The 12,882-nt window shown below is 35.7% G+C and overlaps 2 protein-coding genes across 2 annotated transcripts in view; one reads left to right on the top strand and one right to left on the bottom strand.

The window, feature by feature from the left end:
- NT5DC1 (5'-nucleotidase domain containing 1) overlaps positions 1–12,882 on the bottom strand; it is a 111,082-nt gene that overhangs the window by 54,411 nt on the left and 43,789 nt on the right. The window lies entirely within an intron of this gene.
- Positions 1,968–12,882, top strand: part of COL10A1 (collagen type X alpha 1 chain) — a 37,487-nt gene continuing 26,572 nt past the window's right edge. Inside the window, exon 1 of the mRNA XM_032484741.1 lies at positions 1,968–2,817. The gene's annotated coding sequence lies outside the window, so the exon portion shown is untranslated. The remainder of the gene's footprint in view (positions 2,818–12,882) is intronic.

Genomic DNA, 12,882 nt, shown 5'->3' with positions numbered 1-12,882 from the left:
ATTGCTGGGCCCCAGCTGCCTTCCAGAAGCAAAAGTAAGTTCTCTCTGTAGAAAGTTAACATCATCATCCTAGGCCTCAAAAAAATTTTTTGTAACTGTTAAAAAAAATCCAATAGCTGATATCAATGAAAAATTAACAGATACACAAAAAGACAATATAACATGAAAACAAAATTAAAACAAAAAACCAAGAGGGAAAAACAGATTATAGAACCAGATCCACACAAGCTCCAGTGGTATGAAACAGACTTAAAAATAACTGTGCATACAAATTCAAGGAGCTACAAGATAAAAATCAAAGTTTTGTCAGAGAACTAGAAACCATAAAAGGAACTAAATGGAATTCCAGATATGACAAAATATAGTAACCAAAGCTAAGAGTTCACTGGATAGGTTCAAAAGCAGACTAGACACAGCTAAAGAGAGAATTAGAAGTCAGATCAGAAGAAAACTGATAACAGAAAATTCTTAAAAGAAGGTAAGAAACAAAGAATCAGTAAAAATATCTTCTAAAATATGTGTAACTGAAATTCCAGAAAGAGAGAAGGAAAGAAAAAGGACAGAAGCAATATTTTTAGAGATAGTGGCTCAGAATTTTCCAAAACCAACCAATGGTGTCAAGCATATATCTGAGAAGTCCTGTAAGTCCCACAGGGGATAAAGGAAAAGAAAACTATATAAGGGCACCTCATTATAAAAGGCTAAGGACCCAAGATAGAGACATTTTTCACAGTAGTCTGAGCAAAACAGATTACCCTTTAAAGAACTAGACTAGAACAATCTAATATAAACAACAGAAACTAGAAGATAGTTCAGAAAACAGCTATTTTGACTTCTATTCCTAGAGAAAATATCCTTCAAAAAGAAGGTAAAATGACATTTTCAGAGAACAAACAAATACACAGAGTAATTTTTTTACATTTCAGCTGAGTTAAACAATCATATCTATTGATCTCAACTTAAGGGCTATGCAAGGTAATTACTCAGCAAAGCCAAAGGTATTGCCTTTTCTAAAAAAGTTCTACTTTCAAGATACTGAAGATAAATATTGTTTATAAACAATTCAAGTCAATTTAGAAACTGTAGGGAGGTACAAGAGCTCAGAGAAAGAGGAAAGAGCAATATTCATCAATTTATAAAATATGTGAATTTCATCAAATGAAATTAGTATAATTTATCAATGTCAAAGTTATTTTTATTGCCTTAGAAAGTTTTTATTTGAACTAACTTTGTAAGTGCTTTTAAAGTACAAAGTTTATCACTTTTACATCTGATGCATTTTATTACACATACACAAATTGTTAGTGGTAAGAGCCTATAAAAGATGATTCTAAAGCAGCTGAATGCTCTGAATAGTCTGAGTGTGATTTCATTTTCTTGAGGGCAAGAAATATTTCCTAACTATCTTTATAACCCTGATAGCACGCCCAGCATACAACTTTGCACATACAGGCTGCCCCAAATAACCTACTTAATAAACAAAATTCAGAAAGTCAAGATAGACAAGATATGGTACCAGATCAATTCCGAAGGAGAAAAAAATTATTCTCATTTCAGCGTGAGAACTGGCATACTTAACAATTGAAGTCCTTTCATCTTTAAACAGAAACTACTCTGATGAAACTGACTTTAGGGTATCATTTTCACCTTTCATATATATTTAGGTAAAACTAGACATAAGATGAAAGAAAGCTCCTTTGAAATTCAGCACAGGTTTCCCACAGATTTAGATTATAACATAGAACTACTCTCCAAATATATGACTGACCTGTTTTTAAGAATGTTCTCTATTTATCAGCATCCCAGTTTTGTGTGTGCTCTGGGAAGCACAGAGAAAATAGAGGCCATAGCTACAGCAAAGATTCAGTAAGGAGGTATATTATCTGCATGATGTCAAGAAAACCTGGAAGACAATCATGATGGTAAAGAGAGTCTTCAACTATTAGGACATTCTATAATTCATGGTATATTTTGAGTTGGGGAAATAAAGAACAAAGGAATGAGCAGAAAAATGAACAATCATAGATATATAAACTGTCAAATCTGGATAAATAGGAAAAAGCATGCAAGTTAAAAAAAAAAAACAGGACTGGTGATTTGGCAAGCTCTTTTTTCTCCATACAGAAAAAGGTTATGTTTCTCTGGCTTTTGATAAGAATAAACAACACAGCTGGGTCAATTTTAAAAAGGAGTAAGACAGGATTTTAAAAATCAAGAAAGCTGCAAGAAGTCGCATTCAATAGTTTATTTTGAAAAAATACTGCTGACCCCAAAAGAATGGCATGAGAAGACAGTCTTCTGTGGAAATCCCTAACATATTGCTGGTTGGTAAGTAACTATGAAATAATCTTCCTTCTAAAATGTACACATCATTTAGATATATTAATTACAGCTACTGAAGGATTTGTTTTTTTGAGCCATCCCAATGCAAGTGTTCATGCCAAGGTATCATTCCATTCTCGCATTAACACAAGGGATCAAATAAATGGAATTCCCCAGTCCCCATCCATGTCTCAAAAAGTCACTGACTGCTGGAAAACAGAAATTTATTCTCTCCTGGAAATGAATCAGAAGGCAGACCATCATTCGGTAGCCAGCGTATGATTCAGCAGAGCTTTGTACAAAAAGTATAAAGTTCAAAACGACCCAAAAAGGGTTTGGAAGTAGTGGACTGTTTTTACTCATTCTGGAATCACTGTCGACAGCATCTATGAACTTCTGACTGTGTGTAACTGAAGAACACACCAGGATGACAAAGTAGTGACTTTTAAAGAGCAGCCAACAACAAGCACTTAGCGACCCTTTCAGCAAATACAGGTAGGAGAAATGCAAACGTATGATAATGGGTTTATATGGCCAATGATGTGATTAAATGAAGAACAGGGCATGAAGATGGGCAGTGACTATTTAAACAGTTTCTCAGAAGAGATCATCGAATGTATTTACAGAAAATGTAACACTTCTTTTCTGTCTCATAAGATTGCTGCTGTTCATAATTTGTCTTCACTAAGCAATGGTTACATAAAAAGCAAATCATTTACAAACTCAGTATTTTTTTCTGCATTTGATGAGATGTTAGGTTAAGCAATTTAAATAGGAAGAAAGCATCCATGCAGATGCACAGAACTAACATGGAAGTTAGTGTTTGAAATTTCATGTGTCTTCAAATGAGCTATCATCTTTAAGGTACTTCAAGATCTGTAATCTTTTGCACTCACTTTTATACTACTAAACATCTCTCAACAATGAAAATCAGTATTGTTAATTAGTTTACTATGTAATAAAAACTGCAGTAGAGCAATTTGCACCTATCACAACTATCAAAACTAAAAATTTGTGGAAGTTCAGAGGGAACTGCCTTGTTTTGTTTGAGCTCAACTTGCCAACGTGATGCTTCTTCTCTCTGAAAAGGAAAAGTGTCAGAGAGAAGATGGGAAGACTGAACAAAAAAGATTTAATTGAAATATATGCTTTTCATTTTTCTCAACGTTCTTGTAATATTTATAAGGGCATTTCGCTTTTGTAAAACTTTAAGAATGTTTTTAGTGTCTACAAGATGTACAACTCAAGGACCCTGAGGCTTTCAGAAGGAGCCTTAACAGATGGGTCAAGTCAGGTACTGGTCTTTACTACCTATGATTCCCTTCTTAATGCCTCTGAACTGAAGTGTGCCTTTCCTCTCTCCACCCATTTTCACCATTTCAACAATCTAATTCAGTTTGACTTTTTTGTTTTGTTTTGTTTTGTTAAAAAATGGGGATAAGGGGAGGATAGCGAGATACCCTCTCTTGCGGTTCCATATGCTTTTTTTGTTGTGGTCTAGTGAAAAGAGTAACTTTAAAAAAACCCTGCAATTTCACATACACTTGATCTCACTTTAGAGTCAGATCTTTTCAATAATTCATGTTAATATTTTTTGAATTTGAAAAACTATTTAGTTTTAAGACTTCCACACTGGTTTCTGGCAGACAGCTTTTTCAACCTAGTTTCAACACTTTGAACCTGTCGCCACAGTCGATTTCCACTGTCTGGGCTTCCAAGGCAGCAGCGGCCAAAGGACTGACATGAGCGTGGATGCTCACAGACGCTGTCTGTCTAGAGTTCCCCTAAACAAGTCACACTAACAACTGACTGGTCCTACACAACCTGACCTTTTTACAGGAACTCAGAACACTGCAATTAATTCAAGAGATGGGATGAGGGGATCCTCATTCTTAGATCAAATTAATCAAGAAAACATGAGACAAAGGGAAAAGGGGCAAAGTATCTGGGATACAAATAAGTTTCATCTTTTTTTCCCCATCCACACCCTAAATAATCCAGGTAATTGCAACCCAAGGTTAATCTCCTCCCTTCCCTGTCTTATTTCGAGGGGGAAGTGGTGTTATGGAGTGAGTACACTTAGGCAAAGAGGGGAAAAAATGAGACAGAATGAACAAAGTATAAGGAAAAAAGATGTGGTGACCTTTCTTCCCAGGGAGTAAATGGCTCCTCTGTGGACCAGGGACTAGCTGCACAGACTGCAGTCCTGAGGTCACAAGGAATTGTGCTGTGATGGGAGAGCGGGGCAGGGCGGGGAGAGGAATGGAAGCACAAAGTTACTGTCATCGCATCTCTGTATCCACAGTTATCTTTGACAACATTTTCAAATGTAATTCTTATTCAAGATATACTGCATTTTAAAAGTAAAGTATTATGAAAGGGTCGTAAGACTATCTTCAGTGTCATCCCACCTGACTTCTCTCTCCTGCCTCTACTGGATCAAATTCCTCTCAAGCAACTGTAAAATACTGCCACCTCCAGGAAGGCTTCCTATGCCTGCTCATCCCAATTAGGAAATGATGATCTCCCCCTCCCTTACTGTACCCGTATCTTCTTTATGACAGGTTCCTTTCTGCTTTGTATTAAACATAGCATGATAATCCTTTAATAGACAGACTATAAGCCAATTTTAATACTTTGGGATTAAAAAGCAGACCACATAATACTTCTTTTCAAACCCCCAAGTCAAAGCTCATTAATTTTGTCAGAAACTTAGACAGACAGGGACCAAGGGGAACCCTACAGAAAGTAAATGTTAAACAGGAAAACAAGAGGCAAATAGGAAATATTCTTTACTTTACTTATTCCTCCCCAAAATGAAGGGTGATGTGGAACAAGAGGCCAGTAATATTTTTTTCAAAATAAACAAGTATTATTGATCTTAATGTAACTTCAAGATTTTTAGTCAATGGTATAATCAGAAGAGCATATTGGCCATTACCAAGAGATTTCATTATAGGAGACAGTTCATTAATAAACTTGACTTAAGTCGACATAATTTTTTCTAGCCTATTCTGAACCCCACATGCCTTTAGGTAACTGCTTATTTTGGTTTCTAGCATATTCATTCTTCCAGTGTTCTTTTAAACAAATACTTACTTGTCCACCTTCCACTCCTGTTTATACAAAAGATAGCATAAAATGTATACAACTCTGTATCTTGCTTTAAAAAAAAAACTTAATATATTCTGGAAGTCTTTCCATTTCAGTGTACACAGAGCATCTTCCCAATTTCCTTCCTTCCTTCCTTCTCTCTCATTTTTAAGGAGAAGCATATTATTTAACTGTGTGGCTGCACTGTAGCTTACTTAACTAGCCCCGTTTAGAGGGCACACACCTTGCTTCCAATCTTTTGGTTTTATGACCAATGTTGTAATGGATAAACTCATTTATACATCCTTTCCCACTGATATGCAGAATACTGATAGGTGAATACATTTGTAATTTTTGATCGATTCATTTTAAATTGTTTGCTTTAGCCTTGTAAAGGACATGTTCAAACTGCTTAAATTGTGTTTAATGTATTATATTATTTAGTCCCCAGATATGGTCCTGGGCAAAGGTTGGTTTACTGTGGTCCTTTGGATCACCTAGCAAGGTGTTTGTTCTGATAAGTGAGAAGAACTATAAAATGAAAACTAGTACATAAAGTGCTAAATGAAATGAGTATTCAAGTAAAAAAGACTGTTATCTTTCTGAGACTGTCCCAGACGCATGGAGCAGTCTGGAGAATTCAGGAAACTGCTTAAGACAGAACCATCATCACAACTGTATGTGTCCCATTGCACTGAAGCTTATATGTTAAATATCTGTACCCTTAACTAATCCAAATGGAGAAACATTTCAATGACATATTGCATTCAGTTGGCCACCTATAAAGTCTACATATCCCCCCCCTGTTAAAATGCAGTTCTATGCTATTATAACAGTCCTCCTTTCAAAGCTGCACAGGGAGTAAAAACAAAATGGATAAGGGACAATGTGACTGTAAGGTTTCTTTTTTAAAAAAAAAATCCTGAATGATATTTTCTATTTTTATATCATGAAGAAATATTGTATTATATTCTCAAAACAATTCACTATTTTTCCTCAGGTACAGGACATTATAGCCAAATCAAGAAATGTAATAAGATGCCTCTGCTAAGAACTATCTCCTAATTATTAATCCTGAGGCATAAGCAGTCAAACCCTGCTTTGTTTTCAGTTTGATGGGCTAAAAAAAAAAAAAAAAAAAAAAAGAACAAATAAGGAATTATTTAATTCCATCATCTAAAGCATCCAAATACTTCTCAGGGAGGCTCTCTGACTTTCATAATTAAATTAACCTGTAAGTTTACCAAATAAACACCATGAACAGGGTACTTTCAGTTATAACACTACCTCACTGTCCTAATGTTTTTTAAAAAAGCAAATACAAAGTTTTGTATATTTTTTTTAATCAGCATTTTGCTGGAAGACTTAAAATAGGTTGACAGAAAAATTCCAAAACATCAGTCAGATGACCTGTAGCAAGGAGTATGACACATACGGGTGAACCTGCTGTCAGAGGTCAGGAAGAACACAGGTCATAAGCATGCCTCTTCTGCGTGAAACTGCATTACCGTGGACGGTGTCAGGATATAGGGATGGGAAGAGATTCAAGGACTCGGTGACAGCAACTTAATTTAGCAAAAAAACAGCACTTCAGATATTTTGATGTTTTGTTAAAACAGTAAATATATTTACCAACTATTCTAAATTTTTCACGTATTTTAAATGTTAACACTACCACTAGGTGACCAAAAATAAAATCACTAGAGTATTATATTAATGCAATTCCAAGGGTGAAGATACATTGCAAATCAATGTTGATCTGAGACCTACATTTTAACATCTTTTTGGTCAATCACTTCAACTAACACGTAACCAAAATAAACCTAGAAATATTCTCCTTAGATATGTATTGTACGTCCTAATTTCAAAGCTTCACCCTACCCTGTCTGTGTGCAGCATATACAACTTTACACTGAAATGGGACTTGGAAACTCTTTTTGGCATTTACTAAGACCTACTGTTACCCTGAAGGTTTACTCTGCCAAACTGGATCTCTGTTTGGCAAACAGAGTTCCACAGAGAATGTGAAGAAATAATCCTGTCAAGGTCGAACTTTCAGCTTACAGAGGCTTAACAGCCCAAGTGACAGGAACTATTCAGGCCACTCACTGTATGAAAGAGGTAAGAAACAAAAATTGCTAAAACAATAAGAAACTTATTAGGTTGAACTACATGAAATGCTGATATTTGACTATTTTTGATACACAAAAACGGTAATTTTATGTAGTTCAACTTAATATAGTCCTGAACCTTGACCCAAAATAGAGGCACTTATGATCACAACTTGGTTCAAGGAGACTTAAAAGTGGAACAAAACGTTTTACAACTTAAAATGTGAATGAAGAAATGCAGTATTATCTTTTTGTTTCATTTTGAATTCTAGTTGAACAGGTCTCTACAAAACACTGCGTGACAATAGATATTATTTTTCTAAGAGTTAAATTCACCCTCGTGTTTGTGAAACTTTTAGAGCTGAAGTTTGTGGATATATTGTGCAAGAATATGATTTTAAAATATACTGACCTTTTATATCTCTTATCAAAATGTAACTTATCTCATAAATTAAAGCTAAAATCATAATCATACCAGGCCATAATTTTTACAAGTTTTAAAGAGACAATTCTTAATTCCAATTACTTCAACTATTCAAACATTAAGTTAGTATACACTGTATGTATGTATGTGTGCAAATGTGAAAATGCATATATATATTCACATATCTGACACATTTTGTTAAATGTTACATATTAGGCTATTTTAAAAGGTTAAGATTTTACTCCTTTTCCAAAAGCAATGTAATTCAGCCATCTAGTGGTTAAGTATAAGGCTATCATTTCTCTGTATTTTGTGATGCTGTGAAAATAAGACCAGCAGTATGGAGGGGGACGACAGGTTACTTAGATTTCCTGTTTCTTTCCTCTGGCGAGATCACATAGCCTGATCACGAAGTCAGAAGCACTTTTTTTGTGGATCTTTAAAAAGTTATGTTTAAATATTAACATAGCAAAGCATTAATTTTTATTTTTTATTATACTGTAATGAGCCACATAATTAAAAAACATTCTACCAAAAATTCTATTCCCTTGACAAATAAGTAGATTTGGCCCTAAACTTGTCGAATACAAATCTTAAGGCTATAGGAGACACAGTCTAGTGGGAAAGGCCCTACATGTGTAAGCCTGTAAGAAGCAACGTAGTAAGTGCTACCGTAAGGCTCTGGGGGAGCAGACGGAGAGAAACGCTTTTCAACTTAACCACAGTTTCTTCGAAGAGATGTTACCTAAGCTAAATTTTGGAGGATGAAAAAGGGAATTTACCATATGGGTTGGGGGATTCAGACAATGTGTATTAAGATGAAGGAAAAAGAACACGGCACATTACAGGAATGTCAAGTAGTCTCCTGTGGCTATAACACAGTTTACTACGTGGAGACGTGGAGACACAGCCAGGGAAGGGGTGGGACGTAGGAGTGGTGGTTATGACAAGCTGTGACAGAAGTCCTTTTCTTCACCTTCTGTGCTCTGTGTCCTCTCTCATGTCTTCAACGTCCACCTACAGATGGGTTCCTTCCAAGTCCATTATCTCCATACCAGATCTATCTCTGGAACTCCATACACATACAAGTTAAACAAATAACTGAAGTCTGAAACTTCCAACTCTACATGTTCAAAGATATAACGATCACTTCTGAAAGTCCTGCTTATTTTCTCATACTCCAAATCTTAATGGAGGGAGCCACAGACCTTCAAGCAACCAAACCTAAAACCTCCAAGTCACTCCTTCAGCCTCACCATCCCAGTCAATGGGATGTAAGATCCCATAGATTCCAGCTCCTTACTGTAGTTTGTAATACCTCATTTCTGTATCTCCTCTAAGACTCCTGAGTTTTGTTTCATAACATCTTTTATCAAGATGAGTATAACAGTCTTCTGATTCCTAACTCCCTGTATCTAGTACGTTTCCAATAGGATGTTGGAAATATGAGTCTGAAGAAGAGGACAGATACCTTATGTAGATAACACAAAAGGGAGAAATATGCATGTAAGCAAGTGGTGAAATTATGACAATGTATGTGACCATCCAGGTAGCCCCTGCAGTATAAAGAAGGTTAAACACAGATTCTTTAGGAGTCCCAAGATTCATGTGATGAAGGAAAATGGGAAAAAGTCAAGGGAAAAAAAAGAAAAAAGAACAAAGTCAGAGTAGATGGGGGGAACCAGGGAGAGAGGTAATAAGAAAGCCAAGAGAAGAGAGGGTTTCAAAAAGAGTGATTTATAAAAAGTTAGATGTTTAGAGGAATGATAATAGGTCTGCTGAAAGTAGAGCACTGAACTTAGCAAGTGGGACCTTCTGGTTGACCTTATCAAGAATAAGGGAATGGTACCAAGAACTGTATGTGTTGTAAAAGGAAACAGGAACATATGCAACAATTATCCAAGAAGCATGGCTGTGAAAGGAGAAAAGAGAAGGAACTGTAGGTTGTAGGAAGGTTTATCTCTTTATTTCACAGCATTCAAAGTCTTCAGTATGTTAAGGAGCTTATTAAAACTACGGTGAAGACAGAACAAAGAATAAATGGCGGAATAAAAGTGCCATGTGAGATAGAGGTGAGTGAAGCCAGTATACAGGAGTCGCACTGCCCTGGAGAAAAAGCAAAGCATCTCATCCTGTGACACAGTAGTATGGACAATTACCATCATAGAAGAAATGAAAGGTAGAGGAGAGAGGAGCTGAAAAAGTTGTTATCTATTATTTTCTCTTATTTTTGAGACAAGAGGCAAAGGGATTTATCTCACAGTAAAGAAAGAAGGGCCAGAATGAAAGGGATGGAAGTTAAGCAGTAAAAGAAGTTGAATAGTCAACTGCTGTGTGCAACTTTAAAGTGACAAAACCCTAATCATTAAAAGACAGAAACTAATCCATATATTTGCCAACCATATATTCCCATTTCAAACTCTGAATCTTCAAAGTAGTTTAACATTTGCATTTCAGAAGTTAACTGAACTGAAAGTATAATGAAAATGAAGACAGTGCTTCCTTTTAAAGAAGACTATGAAATACAAACCCCCCAAACCCCATCTCCACCAAAATTTCCATTTCTCCTTCTCCTTTGTAAGGAATAGTGTCTCAGAATAAACCAGGTCACTGTAATCCTGCATCTTAGTCAGAGAAGTAGCTTAGTAAAATAAAATAGGTGTTTTCAATAAAGTTGGCATCAATTACTCCCCAAAGAACATGTCCTTATAAAGCTTCAGAAGCCAAAATAAACACCTTGGTGCTCCTGAAACAAAAGAATATTTGATGAGAAAAATTATCAGCTCATGAACATCTCAATAATCAGAAAAGAGATATTATTATTTACAGGTTTTAGTGAAATATTTTGTTGCTTTTTTCATTATTTAACATTTTATTTGCTGTGCTAGACTAAGCCAGTATTTATTATAGAAGAGCTAAAATGGACAGACTTTATTCCCATTATAAATGGGAAGCTGGAATAAAAAAGGATGTTTTCTGACACACTATACATCTAAGCCTAAATTTAACAACTTAATATCACATTTTTCAATATTTACAAGTACTGTTTTCTTGATAACACTGTGAATTCTAAAAGCATATTGAGACCACATGTAAATTATTTAAATTCCATAGCCCTATAAGGGCAAACATAAGGAACAGCACATGATCATTCAATATATTTCAAGTGAATAAACAAATGAATGTACAGAATAAAAATTTGTTCTACAAATGCCTTTTTACTATATAATAATTTTGGTGGATATGAGCCAAAAGCAGTATAAGTTGAAAACATTTAGGATTTTCTTTCTTGTGTTTTGAGGAAAAATCATCCAAGAGAAATATGCATAGTAAAATGTATTTGCATGTATGAGTGGGATCTAAGATGACTGATACACTCATTGAAAGGTAAACACATTCTGACATGAGAGTCCCTAACCGTGTAGGGGTACAGGGGAAGAGAAGAGTGACAGTGCAGGCACTGAGGGCACTGGGAAGATGGGCAGGATAGAATAACTGTACGGAAGCCAAAAAAGGGGATGAGCAAGTGACACAAACTGCAGTTGGGAGCTGCAACTTCTAATCCCTGATCAAATTCAGAAAGACAGGTGAATCCAGAGATGCCAAGATTTCAATCAACAAATACAACATTTTAAAATGCCATAAAAAGTTACCAAATGTCATCTTATTTACCAAAAATCCTAAAGTCATATATAATCTGAAATTGACTCTATTTATAAAATGTAAGTTCCAGTCAAAGTACCTAAATCAATTTATGTAACATTTAAATACGAACTCTGCATGTATTACATACAATCTTAAGTGTTATTTCCAAACTAACTGAATTCGATGTTTACTATATATAATATTCCAAGACTCTCCAGTTTTCCTGCATTCAGATAGTATATTAAAAGATAAGAATATATGACAGAAAGCTACAACAGCAAGCACCATGAAATAAAAATAAGCTTACTAAATACTGCGGAATGAATGCCCCAACCTCTAAAAATTAGTCACGTATGGAAGTATCACTCTTAGCCAGCTACTTCACTCCACCCACACCACACCATTCTAGTCCAAGACACCATTTTCTTAATGATCTCCCAGTGACCACAGACTGACTTTCCAAAGTTCTGGATATTGCAGCCAGAGTGTCTTTTAAAAAACATATATTTAATAGGTCACTCTTCCACAAAAATTCTTCAAGCCCAGGCCTCTCACTGCCTTTGTCAAAGACTACTCTCTGGCAGGGCTGCACAACGACATGCTTCCAGTCTCATCATTCATGGCCCACAAGATTCCTTTCAGGTCCTCAACAGTAACTGGGGGCAATTCTCAAGGGAAGCTATCCTGGGAAATAAAGGTAAAATACTGTACCAACACATTCACTCCCATCTACCTGTGAGGGGGGACACCAGACTTTAGATAAAAAGCCATGAGTCCTAATCCTGATTCTTTGTATAAATTAAATTCCTTCTCAATTTCCTCATCTCTAAAGAAAGGAGATTGCTCAGAAGGATCTCTGAGAATCAAGCTCTCCAATTCTGTAACTCTTTCACCACTTACTTCCCAGAGAGATCGCAGACTCAAAGGTTCCACCCCCATCTCTCTACTGATTTGGTGCATCGAGATTAAGTTCAACGATTTTATTTTTAAGACAGTGTCAGCACTAAGCCACGGGGCTCTTTGGAAAACAGCTCTGTCTCCAATTTCAAGTCTCACTACCCTTTTGGACAGCCGTCCTTTGGTTCACCTTTGTTAAAGCAACAGTGCTTGCCATATATTTCACTAATCAAATACCACTCTATTTGGAGAGCTCCGTCTTAGACGCAACTTATTTATCCTACTAGAGTAGCCTGTGAATAGGTCATGGTTCTGCTAATATTGGCAAGGAAATAATTTAGAAGATCATAATCCTAAAAATGTAAAGTCAGTCTAGTATAGAAACACCCT

This window comes from Camelus ferus, chromosome 8, assembly GCF_009834535.1.
Source record: "Camelus ferus isolate YT-003-E chromosome 8, BCGSAC_Cfer_1.0, whole genome shotgun sequence".
Lineage (NCBI taxonomy): Eukaryota > Metazoa > Chordata > Mammalia > Artiodactyla > Camelidae > Camelus > Camelus ferus.
Note: the sequence above shows the minus strand (reverse complement) of the source record. Positions and strands in the feature narration are given on the sequence as shown.